The sequence below is a fragment of the Dermochelys coriacea genome, chromosome 10, assembly GCF_009764565.3.
Source record: "Dermochelys coriacea isolate rDerCor1 chromosome 10, rDerCor1.pri.v4, whole genome shotgun sequence".
Classification (NCBI taxonomy): domain Eukaryota; kingdom Metazoa; phylum Chordata; order Testudines; family Dermochelyidae; genus Dermochelys; species Dermochelys coriacea.
Window position 1 is genome coordinate 586,455 of NC_050077.1, and position 17,961 is coordinate 604,415.

Here is a 17,961-nt window from a genome sequence, read left to right on the forward strand (position 1 = left end):
TTCTCTTCATTTTGTTCTCTTTGATTGCCTGTAAGCCAGCCTCACCATAGTTATCAATCATTCCCCCTCCTGTTCTACCTTGACTGGCTCCCCATCAATTTGTAAAATCCAATACAAAATTGATCTGTTTTCAGTACTCTGTAGCTGTGGTTCACTTGCTTGTTTTGATAGTCCATTCTTGGTTTCCCCTCTCCCTTTCTCTGAGTCTTCTCAAAAGGATTGGAGCTTTTGCTGTTTTTATCCTGGCCATTTATCTAGAACTTGGCTGATCACTCTCAGTCATTGAACGTTAAATGTGTGCTGATGCTTTGTATGCAGACTACTATAGGAACATGTATTGCCTTAGAAAGGGACACTTCTTTTGTTAAGCCACATTTGTCAATATTTGATCATTCCAATGTAAAAAAATGTTGCAAACTTTACTTTGGTGGACTTTCTGATTGGTCTTGCCATCTATATTAACTTTTAAATTCCTTGAAGTTGTGAGAAAAGTAAATCTGATTCTCATTCAGTCATTGTTTCCCAAAGTTTAAATTTTATTCTCAGAAATCTCTCCACAAATTGCAGATTTAGAAAGATTTGGATTTTCTATTTTCCATTGCCAAATAACACCATGTTCTGAACACACAGGCTCTAGATTCTAGAAGAATATTGTGGTATAAAAACTTTGGAGAGGTTGAGAAGTTCTGTATGTGAAGAGCCAGTCAGGCACAGATTTAAACTCTGATTAAAAGTATTGATGCCAGGAGTATCAATGAGAGAGAAGAGAAAGGGTACAGGTTCTCACTATGCCATGCTGGGCATACAGTGGATGGGGATTTACTTATACAATGGTTATATTGTGTTCAATGATTTGAATAGTGAAATATCTTGAAATATTAATGTACTTGACTAGGTCTCTTTCCGTTAAAAATGATAAAAGCAGATTTTTAGGCATACGTTGTGTTTGTATTTGGCCCTTGATTTAGAAAACATTATTAACAGCTTGCAGTGTTGTCCTACAGCTAATGATCTGGTTGAGAGTGACACTGGTTGACACAAATGTATTTGCGAAGGCTGAGTCATAAAGTCTTGCCATCTGATAGCAAATTGAAATGTTTGCTGTGTCAGCTGTCAGCCATATTGAGAGCCTCTCATTGTGGATCCATGAGAGTGAATTGTATGCGCAGTTTTTCACTTTTAAGTCACTGACACCAGTCCAGCCCATGTTACCAGTGAACAAAGGTTGTTATCATTTGTGAGAGTTGCTGAGCAGCTTGTGGAAATCAATTATGGGACTCTGTTTCAATTCCTTGCAGACCAGTGTCACCACTACAAGTGCTGCTGCTACCATTTTCAGCAGAGGAGCCAAGGTTTTAATGGGTCCTGGAGACTGACCTGCCCCATTACCCAGGAAGTGGTGCTTGCAAAACAGGGCTAAACATGAGCAGGGAGTCAGCAAGAGGAATCAATCTTTCACTGCTGCTCCCTTTACTTTACTAGTTCTGCAGACAGAGAGGACATTCATTCTCCAGGGATTTTGTCTTCCACTTGCACTATAATTCATGTGGAAAATATTTATTTTTTAAAAAGGAGTAATGGGTTGAAAAAGAAGAAAATAAAGAGTCAGTAAACATACCTTGTTTTCAGTTCCTTTTGTCAACCATGGATTCCTGGGAGCCAGAGACAGGGAGCCATGGTTATGTTACATTGCTAGTCAGGTGTAGAAAAGTGATGTATTGGACCAAATGTCTGAGGATGGCTCTGCACCTACAGTCCCATTGACTTCAGGAATATCAGGTGTTCACCCTCAGGATTTGATTTGTTATTAGTAGCCATCTTTTCCTTTATAACACTCTTTCCTCATTTACTAATTTGAATTAATCAAGAAAACTCTGCCATTGGTTTTGGATTTTATTAAAATAATATCAACACATGCTCAGCAATTCAGTAGTTAAGTCCTAAGTGGGACATTTTTACTAGATGGATTGATTTTTAAAATGACAGCATCTGTTTGCTTGTACACATTTATTTATAATTCTTCCCCTGGTAATTATACCAGGAGCTTGGTGAGTAATAACCAGCTGTTTGAATTAGCGAATAGGGGAAGCAGTTATTTGGTCTGTGAAGGAGTACTGAAGCCAAGGCCAGAAGTAATAAAAACTAAACAGATGCCCCAAATATATAATCCCAAGAAGGGACTTATAAATTACTTGAACTGTTCATTGGCAAAATTAAATCAGATGGATTGGGTGAGTTGGAATTTATATTAGAGAGGCAGCCTCCCCTTTCCCAGCTCCTCCCTCCCTCCACATCTCACCCACAACAATCAACATGACTGTGCTGCTGCTTCTGGCAGCCAAAGCACCAAAGGGTGTTCTGACTGCTTTGGTGGGTGACTCCGGCAACACAGAACAATGACTTTGGGGAACTGTTGAGCAAGCACATTTTAAGCAGCATTTTCCACTAGATGCAATCAGATGTGGGATGCTTCCTGCAGTGGGAGAATGTGGGGAATCTGGGTTGTTTTCACTAGCACCACAAGAGACATAGAGACTGGCTTTTATGAGTGGTTTCATTTTACTGAGTAATTTTTATGGTGATGTTTCTCCCACCTTCTCAGTGCTACACAGAGAAAAGTCTGTTCTGTGCTTCTCTTCAGGCTGTTGCTCAGTTTCCTCAGCTCATCCTCCCTTTCAGGGACTTCCCAACAGCTATCTCAAGGACAAGGAAAGGTGATTGCATGGCCAGAACTTATGTGGTAATCGGCAATAGTAGACAACATTGTACTGGAAGGAAGAATTCACTCAGACTCCCTTGGTCTTTGTAATGAAGCATAGAAAATAGAATGTAAGCTCTCTGTGGCAGGATCTTTTTGTACAGTGCCTAGCACAATGGGGTCCTGGTCTGTGACTGGGGCTCCTAGATGCTACAAATAAATTATAATAATAAATAATGTGGTCAATATGCAGTGCCTTCTGGAGTGTCGAAAAGACAGACCTCATTTTATATAGGCTTTAGGGAAATCTGGTTTGGGCACTTGTGGGCCGCTTCTGTTTGAAACTTTCGTAGATTCTAAGGCCAGAGGGAGCCACTGTGATCATCTCATCTGACTTCCTGCATAACACAAGCCAAAAGACTTCCCTGAAATAATCTTTGTTTCAGAATTACCAGTATTGGAGAATCCACCATAACTCTTGATAAATTGTTCCAATGGTTAGTTACCCTCGCTGTCAAAAATGTATGTCTTTTCCAGTCTGAATGCATCTTGCTTCAACTCCCAGGTATTGGATCATGTTACACCTTTCTCTGTTAGACTAAAGAGCCCATTATTAAATATTTGTTCCCCACGTAGATACTTATGGACTTTAATCAAATCACCCCTTAATCTTTTCTCTATTCATCTAAATAAATTGGGCTCCTGGAGCCTATTTCCATACGGTGTGTTTTCTAATTCTGTAATCATTCTCGAAGTTCTTCTCTGAACCATCTCCAATTTATCAACATCCTTCTTGAACTGTGCAGACCAGAATTGGGTACAGTATTCCAGCAACAATTGGACCAGTGCCAAGTACAGAGGTAAAATAACCTCTCTACTACTATTTGAGATCTAAGAATTGTATTCACTCTTTTGTCCTCCGTGTTAACCATAGATTTCTCCCAGTGTTTTTTTACTTCCCTGTTCAGTTTTTTGCAGTTCCTCGTTTCTGATGTATATTCATTACTGTCAACATCTCCATTCTTCTATTTGTTATAAATATTTACAGCTGCTTTCTCTTCTCGTCTAAGCCAGCCATTTCTTTTTAAAAGCAATTTGGCCTTCTTTTTTGATTGTGGCTTTTTGGGCATCTAGTAAAATGTTCTTGCACAATTCCAAATTATTATTCACGTTTGTGTATGTAAATTCCCCCTCTCAACCAATTTGGCTCATAATTGTTTTCAGCTTTGTGATACTGGCCCTTTTAAAGCACCAAGTATATATGCCATTGGTTTGGACTTTATTCTGTTTGTACATAAGAAGTGTGATCACATCATGATCACTTGCACCAATGTTACCATTAATTTTTAGTTCTGTGATCATTGTCTGTATCTGTCAAGATGAGGTCTAACATAGAATTTTCCAGTGTTGGATGCAAATTTCTTGAGTTAGGAAATTGTCATCTATAGAATTTAGAAATTCTGAGGATGTTTTAATACTGGCAACATGAGACCTCCAGCATATGCCACTTAGATTGAAGTCTTCCATGTTCACGTGTTAGTCTCTAAGGTGCCACAAGTACTCCTTTTCTTTTTGCGAATACAGACTAACACGGCTGCTACTCTGAAACCTGTTCACACAGTTTTTTGTTATTACTCATTATAGATAAAAAAACCGAGGAGTACTTGTGGCACCTTAGAGACTAACAAATTTATTTGGGCATAAGCTTTTGTGGGCTAAAACCCACTTCATTGGATGCATGCAGTGGAAAATACAGTAGGAAGATATATGTACACAGAGAACATGAAAAAATGGAAGTTGCCATACACACTGTAATGAGACCAATTAAGTAAGGTGGGCTATTAGCAGCAGGAGAAAAAAAACCCTTTTGTAGTGATAATCAGGATGGCCCATTTCAAACAGTTGACAAGAAGTGAGTAACAGTAGGGGGAAAAAATTAGCATGGGGAAATAGTTTTTACTTTGTGTAATGACCATCCACTCCCAGTCTTTATTCAAGCCTAATTTAGTGGTGTCCAGTTTGCAAATTAATTCCAATTCTGCAGTTTCTCATTGGAGTCTGTTTTTGAAGTTTTTTTTGTTGGAGAATTGTGACTTTTCTCCAACAAAAAAACTTCAAAAACAGACTCCAGCGAGAAACTACAAAATTGGAATTAATTTGCCAACCGGACAGTCCCTACATAAAAGAATAAATGGACACAAATCGGATATCAGGAATGGTACAATACAAAAGCCAGTAGGCGAACACTTCAATCTTCCTGGACATTCTTTAACAGATTTAAAAGTAGCTATACTTTAACAAAAAAAACTTCAGAAACAGACTTCAAAGAGAAACAGCAGAACTAAAATTCATTTGCAAATTTAACACACTTAATTTGGGCTTGAATAGGAACTGGGAGTGGCTGGCTCATTACAAAAGCAGCTTTGTCTCTCCTGGAATTGACACCTCCTCATCTGTTATTGGGAGTGGACTACATCCACCCTGATCGAATTGGCCCTGTCAACACTGGTTCTCCACTTGTGAGGTAATTCCCTTCTCTTCATGTGCCAGTATATTTATATCTGCATCTGTAATTTTCACTCCATGCATCTGAAGAAGTGGGGTTTTTACCCATGAAAGCTTTTGCTCAAATAAATCTGTTAGTCTTTAAGGTGCCACCGGACTCCTTGTTGTTTTTAAGGTGCCACAAGTACGCCTCTTTTGCCAATACAGACTAACAAGGCTACCACTCTGAAACCTGTCATTATAGATAGGTGCTTAAGGAATTGGCCATTCTGTGATTTGGTGGTCTGTAGCAGATATCCACTAGTATCCATCTTGTGCTTTATCTGTTAAGACATTGATCCATAAGCATTCAAAATTATTTTCTTCAGAATTCTCCATGGCTCAGAAACAGGTAGTTCCATCTTTAACATAGAGTGCCACTCTTCCTCTCCTTTTGCCCACTCATTCCTTCCTGAATAGATTATAACCATTGATTTTAACATTCCAATCATGTGAATGATCCCATCAGGTTTCAGTAATACTAACTAGATTGAATTTATGGTTATAAATGAGTAATTCCAATTCCTCTTGTTTTTTACCCAGGCTCCTAGCATTCTCTTCACGTCCTTTGGTTTCTTGATTATTTTTGTTCTCAACGTGATTTGGTGCTGAGTGCTCATATTTTCTTTCTTTTCACCCTTCCTGTTTGTTGTTAGTTGAATGTCCTCTTAACTACTCTAGCGAGCATATCCCCAAGAAGATTGGTTCCCCTTCTACTGAAATTAAGGCTATCCAGTCTGAACAGCCCCCTCTCTGCATAGAAGGTGGACCAATGTGCCACAAAACCAAAACTCTCTCTCTTACACCACTTACCTAGCTAGTGGTTCACTTTCAGAATCTTTTGTTTTCCTTTGCTCGTGGACAGGAGGGATCTCAATGAAGATCACTTTGACATTTTTCTCCTTCAGGACTCTTCCCTGAAGTCATCTATAATCTGAGAGAGATCCCGCAATGCAGTGTCATTAGTACAGATATGTACTATCACCAGGGGATCCTTGCTGATTGACTGCAGAAACCTATCTAGTCTTAGAGTGCCATCTCTTGTCTTGGCTCCAGGAAGGCAGCATGCCATCCCATTGCCTATCTATCCCTTGCACAATGTTGTTTTCATTCTCCTAGAAAAGAATCCCCCTGAAGAATTGTCTGTCTTCTTTGGAAGGTTGAAGATATCTTTGCAGGAAGCTTGATTTTCTTACAGGTTGGGCTGAGCAGCCACACGTGTGTCCTGTGTATGTCTCCATTCCATTTGACCAGCTGGATCTTCAGAGATATCATTGGAAGTTTCCATGGTGAAGACCTTGTATTAATTGGAAGTTTCTACCTGTGTGGAATTACTCCTGGTTCTGTTCTCTCTGGTGGTCACAGCCAGCCTATCCTCATTTGCCTCCAGCCATGTAGAATGCCATTTTATCCTCTTGCCTCTGGTGGTATGAACTGCCAAGCCTCCTGTCTGATTTCCTCTTACTCTGATTCCGGGGTAGCCAGTTCCTTTCTTCCTTGAATTTGGGGTAATGACGCTTCTAGAATCTGGTTGTCCAGAAATTCTTCTTCTCTGATGCCCTGTAATGTCTGCATTTGTCTTCCAAGCCTCAGATTTCTGCTTCCACAGTTAGGGGCATTTACCTTAAGTACTAGAACAGTAGAATCTTTCCTTATGTTGTTTGTTGGCAACTTTGTCCAAAACACCTCTTTGGAGTATACTCAGTGAGAGTCTGGCAGGTGGATGATCTGATATGTAGATGGTTATCATTAAGCTGAATCCCTTGAGGAGTGAGCAATGTTGGATGCTTAGCTCCTTTTTGGTTTTACCAGGTTCAAGGGGATTCTCCTTCCCATTGTCTAAATCTCTAGTTTCAGTTCCTGCCATGTGTTTGCTTTCCTTGCAATAATGGCATCAGTTATGTAATAACCCTACAATATATTTCTTTAATGGGCCTTCAGCAATTTACAGTTTTCAAGGATTAAAAAACTTCAGTTACCTTCCCATCTCCACAAAATCCTTATCTTTCCCAGGTAAAAAGATGAAAACAAACACAGGTTCCAGCCAGGGCTGGAGAAAGCCTTTGTCAACGGCCTGTGTAAATATTGCGTCGAGTTCTGGTTGCCTCTCCTTGAAAAAATCTGAGCTGAGTTAGAAGGGGTCCTGAAAAGCATAACAAAGGTTAGAGTTTGGGACAAGGGTTACTTATGAAGAGGGAATGGAAACAATGGGATTATGTAAATAGGGAAAGAGAAGAGTTAAGGTTTTTTTTTGACAGAAGTACAGGAGGTTATGAAGGGGACAATGAAAGCTGACCAGAACGTTCCTTTCAGACCTTCAAAAAAGGGATCATTTAATTAAAGTAATGGCCAGTGAATTTAGAACAAATAAAAGGAAGCACTTCTCCATAGCACATGTAGTTGGCTTGGGGAACTCCTAGCTGCAGGGATACAGACAGTCGAAGTCTGCAGCCAGATTTTAAAATGTGGATGATTTTATGACCAATAATATTTGCAGCTGTGAAGTTAAGGGCACATGTGTCTCAGGTGTTCAGGTGTAAGATGACTGCCCCCCGGGACAGTTCAGGATTATTTTCCTCTTTACATAGATATGGACAATTGGTCTGCTGCATTAGATATAATTTTTTTTCCACATCAGCATCAAGTATTGGTCACTAGAGGAGGCAGGAACTGGAGCTGAAAAGGAGTGACCTTAACCAATAAATTGTATGTCTTCATAATACACTCTTGTGATGGTCTCTCTCTCAGCCTCATCTCATTCTGCCAGGCCTTACATCTGTTGCTTGGGATTTCTTTTTATCTAGTGAAACTGCCTGGGAAAACTCTTCACTATTTCACTCGCTATTTTCAGTAGCTGCTTTATAAGCAGGAATGGGATCTGATTATTATTATTATTATTATTATTATTATTCTATAGCAAGTGTTTTGATGTCAGTGCTGCGGTGGTCTACAATGGAGGGACTCTGCCTCTGACGACTCTCACAGACATTGAGACAACTCTTCTGTGCTGAGATGGACTGAGGCTTTTCATTTCAGGGTAATAAGAGCATAAGAATAGCCACATTGGGTCAGATCAATGGTCCATCTAGCCCAGTATCCTGTCTTCTGAAACTTTCCAGTGCCAGATGCTTCAAAAGGAACAAACAGAACAGGGAAATCATCAAGTGATCCATCCCCTGTTGTCCAGTCCCAGGATCTGGCAGTCAGAGCTTTAGGAACACCCAGAGCATGGGGTTGCATCCCTAACCATCTTGGCTAATAGACATTGATGGAACTAGCCTCCATGAACATATCTAATTCCTTTTTGAATCCAGTTACCATTTTGGCCTTTGCAACATCCCCTGGCAACAAATTCCACAGGGTCATCAGTTCCAAGTCAGTAGTGACCAGTGGCCTGTGTGAAATGAAATGGGAGTCAGAATTCTATTTCTAGTGGACAGCGGTCCTCAATGCTAAATACGCCTTCACCGTTGACCTGAATTGCCTGCCCCTGATGTTGCCCATCTCAGCAGAGAGGCCAAGGAATCCCCCATCATGTTTAGCAGTGGTCCCTCTATGGTAGGGATCAAGCTTATTGATAGAGAAGAGTAGGGTAGAAGCTGGCACGGCTGCCACATCACTCTGTGTGCTTCAGGGTAAATAGATGTTATCAGGCCTGAGGGCTGTCTGCTTGTACCTTCCACCAGCACCAGACCCATTATGGAACCCAAGAGGGAGTAGTGCGTGAATGTAACTCGGTCAATGCCCTCAGTGCGGGAACATGAAGTCACAGATATGTGTGTTTGTTACGATCCCTCACCTTGGCTTTTTGCTGCTGATGACAGACGATTGTCTCTTTCCCACTGAGGGAAGAAGAGGACAACTAGTTAGCGCTGCTCAGTGTGAAGATTTCAGGTGTCTTTGCTGGTTTCCTCTTCCTGCTGCTGTGGACAGGAGATGAATTATATTGATTAATAATATGCATGAAATTAATTGTTACACCAGAGTGATTTTCCACAGATAAGTAAGTTCCTCCTGCTCGAGAGTGACAGAGCCATGCATTTCAATTGTATCTTGCAGTCAAGTGTAATTGTAAAGTGAAAGTATAATGACAGAAATGTCTTTATCAACCTGTTCTCTGCATTGTGTTTTTATCACTGCCATCTGCTGTGCCGAGAGTGGCAGCTGCCGGGTCTTACAAATAGCTCTGTCATGTACTTTCATGTAGAACAACATATTGTCATAATTTCTCTGATATTACTAACTGGAATAACTTTAACCAATATAAGGTGACATTATGCTTGGCACTTTGGAATGTGTTTCATAGCAGGACACAGGATGTTCTGCCGCAGGATATCCAATCCCACTTTCAAAAATCACCAGAAACACTCCAGTTTTCTTCAATATCACTCGGTTAGACCTCCCGTTACCCTAGGCACACTGTATTTATGCTCTACTCACTACTGCAGTGATATTGAACAAAATATGCCTTGTGAGGTATCATATGAAAGATAATAACACACTTGTTATCACTATAAAATGCATGTGTTGACTTTATATGTGAAGTTATAAATTCTGCCTTTATGCTTTTTAACGCAAGACAGTCAATCTAGATAAAGGTGATAAAACAGGTCTGTCCTAAACAAAGGAAAATGGGTTAATCTCAGTTTACGTATTAGTGGTAACAAAGCTATCGAGCTAAACCTGTTCCTGAACTCCAGAGACAAAGAATTAGCATGACTCCTGCACACCAGAGAGATACAGGAGACTGAGTCCCCACGAGGCCTTTCTGACTTGTAAGACATCCCTTTAGGGATATAAGGTACAGGTGGAGACTCCATTTTTATCCTTCACCTCAGGAGACAAAGAAACAAAGTGCTTTGATCTCTGTGATGGGTTCTGGCCAGGCCAGCCAGTAAAAAGTAAATTGTCGGTGAAAGAAAACATCTTTAACGAGACTATATCTTGCTTCATTGAATGTTAGACTTTTAGATGTGTTTTTACTTTTATTTGTTCGTAACCATCTCTCCCTTTCTCTCTTTACTTGGTATGACTTAATCCACGTTCCTTTGTTAAAAAAAACGTATTTTACTTTTACTATAAACTAATTCAGTGCAGTGCTTGAAAGGAAGTGTGTATTTACCCCCAGGCAATGAGCTGTAATGTCTGACTTTTTAATAGAGCAAAGTACTTATTATCTTCTGTGAATGCACAGTGGTAGGAGCTGTGCATTGCAGAGAAACATCTCTGAGGAGCTCGGGGGCTGGAGTCCAATGATTTTTAACTGTGTGCTAAGCAAGGACTGGGCCAGGAGTGCCTTGAGGAGTTCGTGGGTGAGGAAGACAGAGTGGTGTGGTGGGGAGCTGACACAGTCTTAAACATAAGTAAAACTCACTCTTGCTCAGGCAGACAGGTAACAGTGGCTCATAGCTCTGGGTATCCCCAGAAGTGTGTTACACCTCTTCTGTTAATGATGACTTTTTTTAGGTGGGCATGTGATTTTGTGTCTTTTGGATGTTATAATGTTAATTGTCTGTGAAGGGCTCTGAGCACCTTTGCTGGGTGGGAGTAACATCAATTAAGTTATTATAAAAATGTAGTTTACTAGCTTTTTCTCACTTTGTTTATTTCAATTTGAATTCACTTAGGGATTTCTTTGTATTTGCAAATGCATTCAGGGAGCTTCTTCAAAATGAAAAGAAACAAAAAATCTTTACAGCAATTGGTGCATCAAATATTTATTGAAGCAGGATTTGCAGTGCCTTGCCAAGAATATTTATCAGTGGGCTGATAAATATCCAGCAGCTTTGGTGATTTATAACATGTTACTTATTAGTTTTAATGGCCTATATATCTCCTGTTGCCATAGCTCCTATCAATAAACCAGTACTACAGAAACCTTTTATTTACCTGAAAAGGCAGTGCCATGCTGAAGAGAATCACCATTAACTGTGACAAATAAAAATGAGGGGCAATGTAACAGTCTGTGATTGCAGGTAGTGGAGTAGTAATTGTTAGCAAGGTGCACATGTGGTTAATATCCTTCTTTGGAAACAGGCATTTACCATTGGAGGCAGAAAAGTGTCTCCATTCACAAGTACAGGTACAGTTGGATTGGGAGTCTCATAACTTTTTCAGGCTTCCAGGCACAAGAGGGTGCGCTAGTCACAAACACTTGTGTAGGTCTGAGGGCCAGTGGAGAACAGCCATGCAGACACACAGGAACTGTGCTGATTCTGTCTAGACTGGGCAGTGGTTTGTGTGTGTGCGTGCACACACACTTGAGATAGGGTATTACAATGGGTTGAGTGGACCTATGCGCCATAAGGAGGTAGTGATGACTTTAGTATTTTATATGAATAATAAAATTAATAGTTGGATTAAGTAGGATCATTTTTTTTCATAACTTTCAGGCATCAAGGGCTGGGGTAATCCAGGATACTAGAGTAGATGGACCACTACTCTGATCAGGTATGGCAATTTTTGTTTTCTTATGATTATTAACACATTGGAGTTTGTTTTATGAATTGTACCTACATGTTACATGAGGGCTTTGGGTAGGAATTAGATCACACACATCTGCTGCCCCCAAGTATCCACAGACCCCCTGACCCTTGGTGCTAACGTCATTTCGAAGGGTACCATATTCTGGAGGGAAAACTTCCAGGATGGAGCACAGGAAATACGGCATTACCGTGTAGAGAGGTGAAGAAGACTGAGACCCCGTGAGTTAGGAGTCTTTACCTTCTTATTTAGTGCTATATTATTGCTGAATCATCTGGTGCAGCTGATCTCTAGGTGACTGCATGGAACTGTATACAAGCACCTCAGAAAGTGCCTACTGCCCATTCTATGAGTTGATTCATGTGATGTGTCGCTTCTGACAGTCTCTTTAATCTTTTATTACAAAATAGCATTTGCCTTCAAAGAGGGGATGCTCACTCATGTCCAGAAGTGCTCTAGGGAAGTGGTTCTTAAAGCCGGTCCGCCGTTAGTTCAGGGAAAGCCCCTGGCAGGCTGGACCGGTTTGTTTACCTGCTGTGGTTCACCGCTCCAGGCCAATGGGGGCTGCGGGAAGGGCGGACAGCAAGTTCCTTGGCCCGCGTCGCTTCCCGCAACCCCCATTGTCCTGGAGTGGCAAACCGCGGCCAGTAGGAGCCGCGATCGGCCGAACCTGCGAACATGGCAGGTAAACAAACTGGTCTGGCCAGCCAGGGGCTTTCCCTGAACAAGCGGCGGACCGGCTTTGAGAACCACTGCTCTAGGGTGTGGAATAATTGTTTATCATAAAGCAGAGCTTTGCACCTTATCATTTCCAACTGGTTTTCGTCATGAAAAGGTTAGATTTATTCATTCACATATTTCTGTTTGTCCTTTTAAAAAAATTATTTAAAAAAATCAGGTTAAAGTCTAAATCGGTTATTAGGATAAGTAAATATAAAAGAAAACAGAAATCAAACACTATGGTTACAAAACAATTCCAAACAAGGAGAAAAATGCTGAAATGAGGTACATTTTGAGAGTAGACAGGTCTTTTTGCCATTTTCATTTGGAGGGAATTTTTCTCTACGAGTTATAGACTAAACTAGAAGAGTTATTAACCCTTGTATGCTGGTCAGCATCTTCAGATATCATCAAGAGCTTTTACGCAGAAGACTTGCTGAGTGGAGCTTGCATCTATATAACCAGGCATATGTTAGCCAATTAATTTCGTAAAGCACAGAGGATCCAGGAAATTCCCAATTTATGTTGGGAACATCTACCCATTTCCCAGGGTCCTGGAAGCCACTGGGCAGCAAGTGCTTGACCGGTGGAGAGGAAATGGAAGTTTAAGTAGGTGGGCTGTCCCTCCACCAGCTGGGGAAAGTGAAACCATGCTCTTAACAGTGGGACAGCCCTGCTTCCTTTGCTCAAGACTGTCTTTAATAATTTACAAAAAGAAAAGGAGTACTTGTGGCACCTTAGAGACGCTACTCTGAAACCTTTAATAATTTAGAAACAAAGATGCAAAACAAAGCCACCTAGACAGTCTCACAGCCCCTTCTCATAGCCCTTTCTCAAGGACTTCCCAGGCAAGGCTTCTCCTTACCCAGCTCCTGCTTTCTGCATGACAGGTGCAGAGCACCCCCTCCCAAGTCCTACCTGTTTTACCCTCTGCCTACAAGGTGCAAGCCTTATATGTCATTTCCTGTAGGGCATATGACTTGGAGCAAGCTTGGAGCTGTATAGCAGGATGGGTGGAACTGGACAAAGAGCATCAGGTTTAGAAGGAACTCACTACAGTGTGGCAGCAGTGGCTCAGAAATACAGGCCAGCCATGAACAGGCTGCTGGTTGACAAGCTCCAGAATCCCAGCCTGTAACACTGGCTCCTCAGTGTGGTCAATACAGATCTCTCCCCTACAACTTTGCCTCCTGGCCTGCAGCATCCCTTATTGCTAATGGACATTTCAGGAGAAGACAATTTTTGTAACACACATTTTGGGAGACCACGGAGACTCTAGCCCAAGTCTTGTAGAGGGAGGAACTGTGGGTAATGAGCACTTGACAAATCCTAAGAAAGATGAGGGCAAAGTGGATACTCTGTGAATGAAAAAGCCAGTGGGACTTCTTAAAAGAAAGTGTTTTGGAAAAAAAGGCAGAATCTTTGAGGCTAGCGTAGCTGGGGTGGAAAGAACTAGAGGGGACACTAAGGAGGGAAAATAGGTAAGCTGTAATGTCATTATCTAAAGCAGTGGCCCCTGACCCTTGTGTGGCAAATCGCACACTCATGTTTTCAGAAGTGTGTGGCAGGCACCAACAATTTTTCAAGGCTTATTTTGTATTTGTACATTAATACGAAAAACATCATATTTAATAGTAAGTAATATATGACTCCATAAGATAAAAAGGTAATTTTACATGTAAAAGGTATTAATTAAATTATTCAGCAATTACTCTTTCACCTTACCATGTGAATTTGCTCTTTATTATCTACCCGTAAGAAAAATTAAGGAGTTTTTACAAAATAAATGTCATAAACAGTTTTCATCTTATTTTTTTTTTAAAAAGTAAAATTACTTTTTGATTGGACAGTTTTTTTTGGAAAAATGTAGACTAGCTGTAGCAGAAAGTAAGGCTAGTAATATTTCAGTCCTATATATAAAACATTGTTGAATTGCTGGTTCAAATATATTTATTATTCTTACTTTAACATAGATAGCCAGTTACGGTTAATTAAAAAAATATTCTTTGTATTGTTACTTGTATCTGAATTTCAATAAACAAACAAACAAATATGAAAAAAAGTTAAACACAAGTTAATCATACACATTCATCTGCACTTAATGGAAAATAGGTATCATTAATTCACATGGTTTTTCTAATAAAGTCAGTGTGACTTTTGGCACTGCATTTCTTCAGCCAGTTTTTCATAGTTGGGAGAGTAGGATGATTTTCCCGTTCATAAGCAATCGTCAAGATGGGCATCTGTAAGCCAAGATCTGTATTTCGATTTTATGATGATCATTGTTGAAAACAGAACTTCACATAGGTAAGTGGAACCGAAATAAGATTTTATTTTGTATGCTACATTTTTTAAGGCAGGAAACTTTTTTCAGTCAACCAGATTCCAAAAAGTTTTCATCTGTTGCGCAGGATTTTAGACAATATCATGTTGAAGGTCCAAAATCTCCAGTTCCACTTCTTCTGTTCTTCCTTGAATGAGACTCGCAATTGACGTAGCCATTTCAGTTACCTTTATTTGGCAAGTAAAAGGATTCATAAGAAAGGCAACTACAGGCTCAATGATGGTGAACTGTTGAAATCTCTTTTCAAATTGTTCCAGAAGTGTTTGAATGTGGATAACAAATGGTGATGGGTTAAAATCACTGTCACATACCATTTTCTTCATTCTTGGGAAATGTATGAGAGACTTCATCTTCATATATGACATGAAGATCAGTTTTGCTTTGAATAATTTTACAGAACCTATCATTTGAGCCACGTTTCTTTTCCCTGGAGCTCAAGATTTAAAATGTTCAATTTGTTAGTGATGTCGGCAAGAAAAGCCAAGTCCATTAACCTGCTGGAGTCTTCTAGTTGCTCGAAGTTCTGATTTGTGGACTTCAGAAATTCTTTGATCTCTTCAATTAGGCTTAAAAAACATGCAAGAACTATATCTTTGCTCAGTCATCGTACTTCTGTGTGCAAGATAAGATCAGATTGTTTATCATCAACATCTTCCAACAGAGCCTTAAAAAGTCGGTGTTGCAAAGGTTTTGCTCGAATAGAGTTAATTATTTTAATAACGACATTCATGACATGTTGAAAAGAAAGAACTTTGACGCACAAAGCTTCATGGTGGATAATGCAATGATAAGACATAAAGTTCAGAAAGGATTCATTCTTCTTGCAGAGTGCAATGAATCCATTGGCGCTTCCCATCATTGCTGGTGCCCCATCAGTGGTGATCACAGACAGCTTGTGTAGTGGCATACTAATTGATGTTGTGTATGATTTGAATAAATTATAGATGTCCTCACCCTTTGTTCACCCTTTCATAGGCAATACTTTTAGTATCTCTTCTTTTACGGTGAAGTCACTAAATACCATCCTCATCATAATTGACAGCTGCACTGTATCCGATATATCTGTTGACTCATCGAACTGCAGTGAAAACCAGTCACATATTTCCAAGTCATCTTTTCGCTGAGTTTGCATGTCACTTGAAATTGCATGTATCCTCCTCGTAACTGTGTTGTCTGATAACTGCAAATCTTGCATTGCCGACCAAATCTCATGCTTGTTAGGAAATCCTTGAAACAGGCAATCAGCACCAGACAAAAAATACTTCCTTCAACAATTCACCATCTTGAAAGGGTTTTTTCTTCTTTGCAAGCAAATGAGCAATTTTAAAGGAAGCAATAGTAGCACTTTTAGGCTTTACCACTTGTCTAGTGAAAACAGATTGCCGGGCAGATAGTTTTGATTTGAGTTGATTAATTTTCTTCTCTCTCAACTCAGATTGAAGTGGATGGCTAATGTCAAAAGAGCTGTGATTAGTTTGGAAATGGCGTTCGACATTGTTTTTTCGGCACTGTAACAGTACCACCATACAATAAGCAAACACATTTCCCTTTTTTTCAATAAAACAATAGGATTCTTCCCACTCTGTGTTGAAATAATATGTATGTTGTCTTCTATTTGAACCACTCATTTTGGGGCAAAATGTTAAAAAATAATAAATTACAAAGCACGAGAAAACAGCAGTATCAGTGCAGTGGAAGAATACTCACATACAGAGCCAGTTCCAGGCACCAGTGGAGCAAGCACGTGCCTGAGGGATCATATACTAAGGGGCGGCATTCCGTCCATTCTTGGGGTGGTAGAATCCAATTTTTTTTTTTGGTGCTTTGGCAGTTCGTGTGGCAGCAGTCCAAGCCACTTTTTTTTTTTTTTTTTTTTTTTTGGCAGTTCTGGGCAGCACGGAGAGAAGCCGCAGCCCTGCGCCTGCCGGAGACAGAGAACACCGGCGCCCGCAGCCTGCAACTCCGGAGTTCTCTGTCCCCGGTAGGGCGGGGGTGCGGCTTCTCTCCTCTGCTGGGCACTATTTTTCACATCATGTCACTAGGTGGGTGCACATAAATGCCCTGGCGTGTGCTATGGTGCCTACAGGTACTGCATTGGGGACCACTGATCTAAAGAATCGGGGGACAGAAACACTATATGTACTTCTGAGGGGAAGGGAGAATGCAGAGAGCACAGGGCGGAGCTGAGACATTGCCACAAACTGGCCCATTTCCCCTCTTGATTGTCACCTGTCTGTTGTAAGTGGATCCAATTGCAGGGTCTCGTGCTTCCAAGCCAGCTGGGTCTGGACAGCGTATAGTCACTGTTCTTAACCCTTCTTCTGTATGGCACTTATCTCTGGCACTGACCCCTGGTTTGAGCCCTCCCATGGGTGGTGGGACTCTGCAATCCAGCCACCCCCATTCCCAAATCCTGGAACCAACGCCTCAGACCTCTGAACCCCTGGTTGCTTAAACACACTTCCTCATGGTTCCACCTAGCTGTGGCCACTCTGACTTCTAATTTAACCCCTTCCAGGCAAGTATGTCAGGAAAGCAAAGAATACAGGCTTAGCAAAGGCATTTCTAATCACTGTCACTTTACTCTAACAAGCTTTACAAAGTTACAGAACTTTGCAAAATGACAAAAGTCCTGAGTCCAATTCAAGGTATTACCTCTCACCCACCTTGTCTCTCTAATATTCTGGGACCAACACGGCTACAACAACACTGTAAACAAAAGTCTTGAGACACTGTCCCTTCCACTGATCTCACCCATCGTGTGAGTCTGAGGTTTGTCAGCGTTCAGGCTGGATGGAATCATTCTCTCACTCCTGTTTCCATGCAGTGATGATCTCCCTCTGCACAGAGAAGCACTCCTGCCCCTTAAATACAGTCTCTCTCCTTTTGCCTTGTACCCAAGCTGAGAAGCTGTAGTTATAAGCCAGGCTATAAACTGGGCCAGTGTTTGAGAGACAATCAAAGTTGATGGCCCTATATTGCTCTGTGATGGACCTCTCCAGGGCAGGGTAGCCGTCTAAAATACATCATCATAGATTTGCCTTGGGTAAGGTTACACATGCATTTGGTAGCTGTCTAGAATACTGGTCAAGGTTTTACATTCATTCAGTACATAGCACAAAATGGAGGTTAATACAAAATGAAGTTCACAATTTGGTACAGACATATCCCA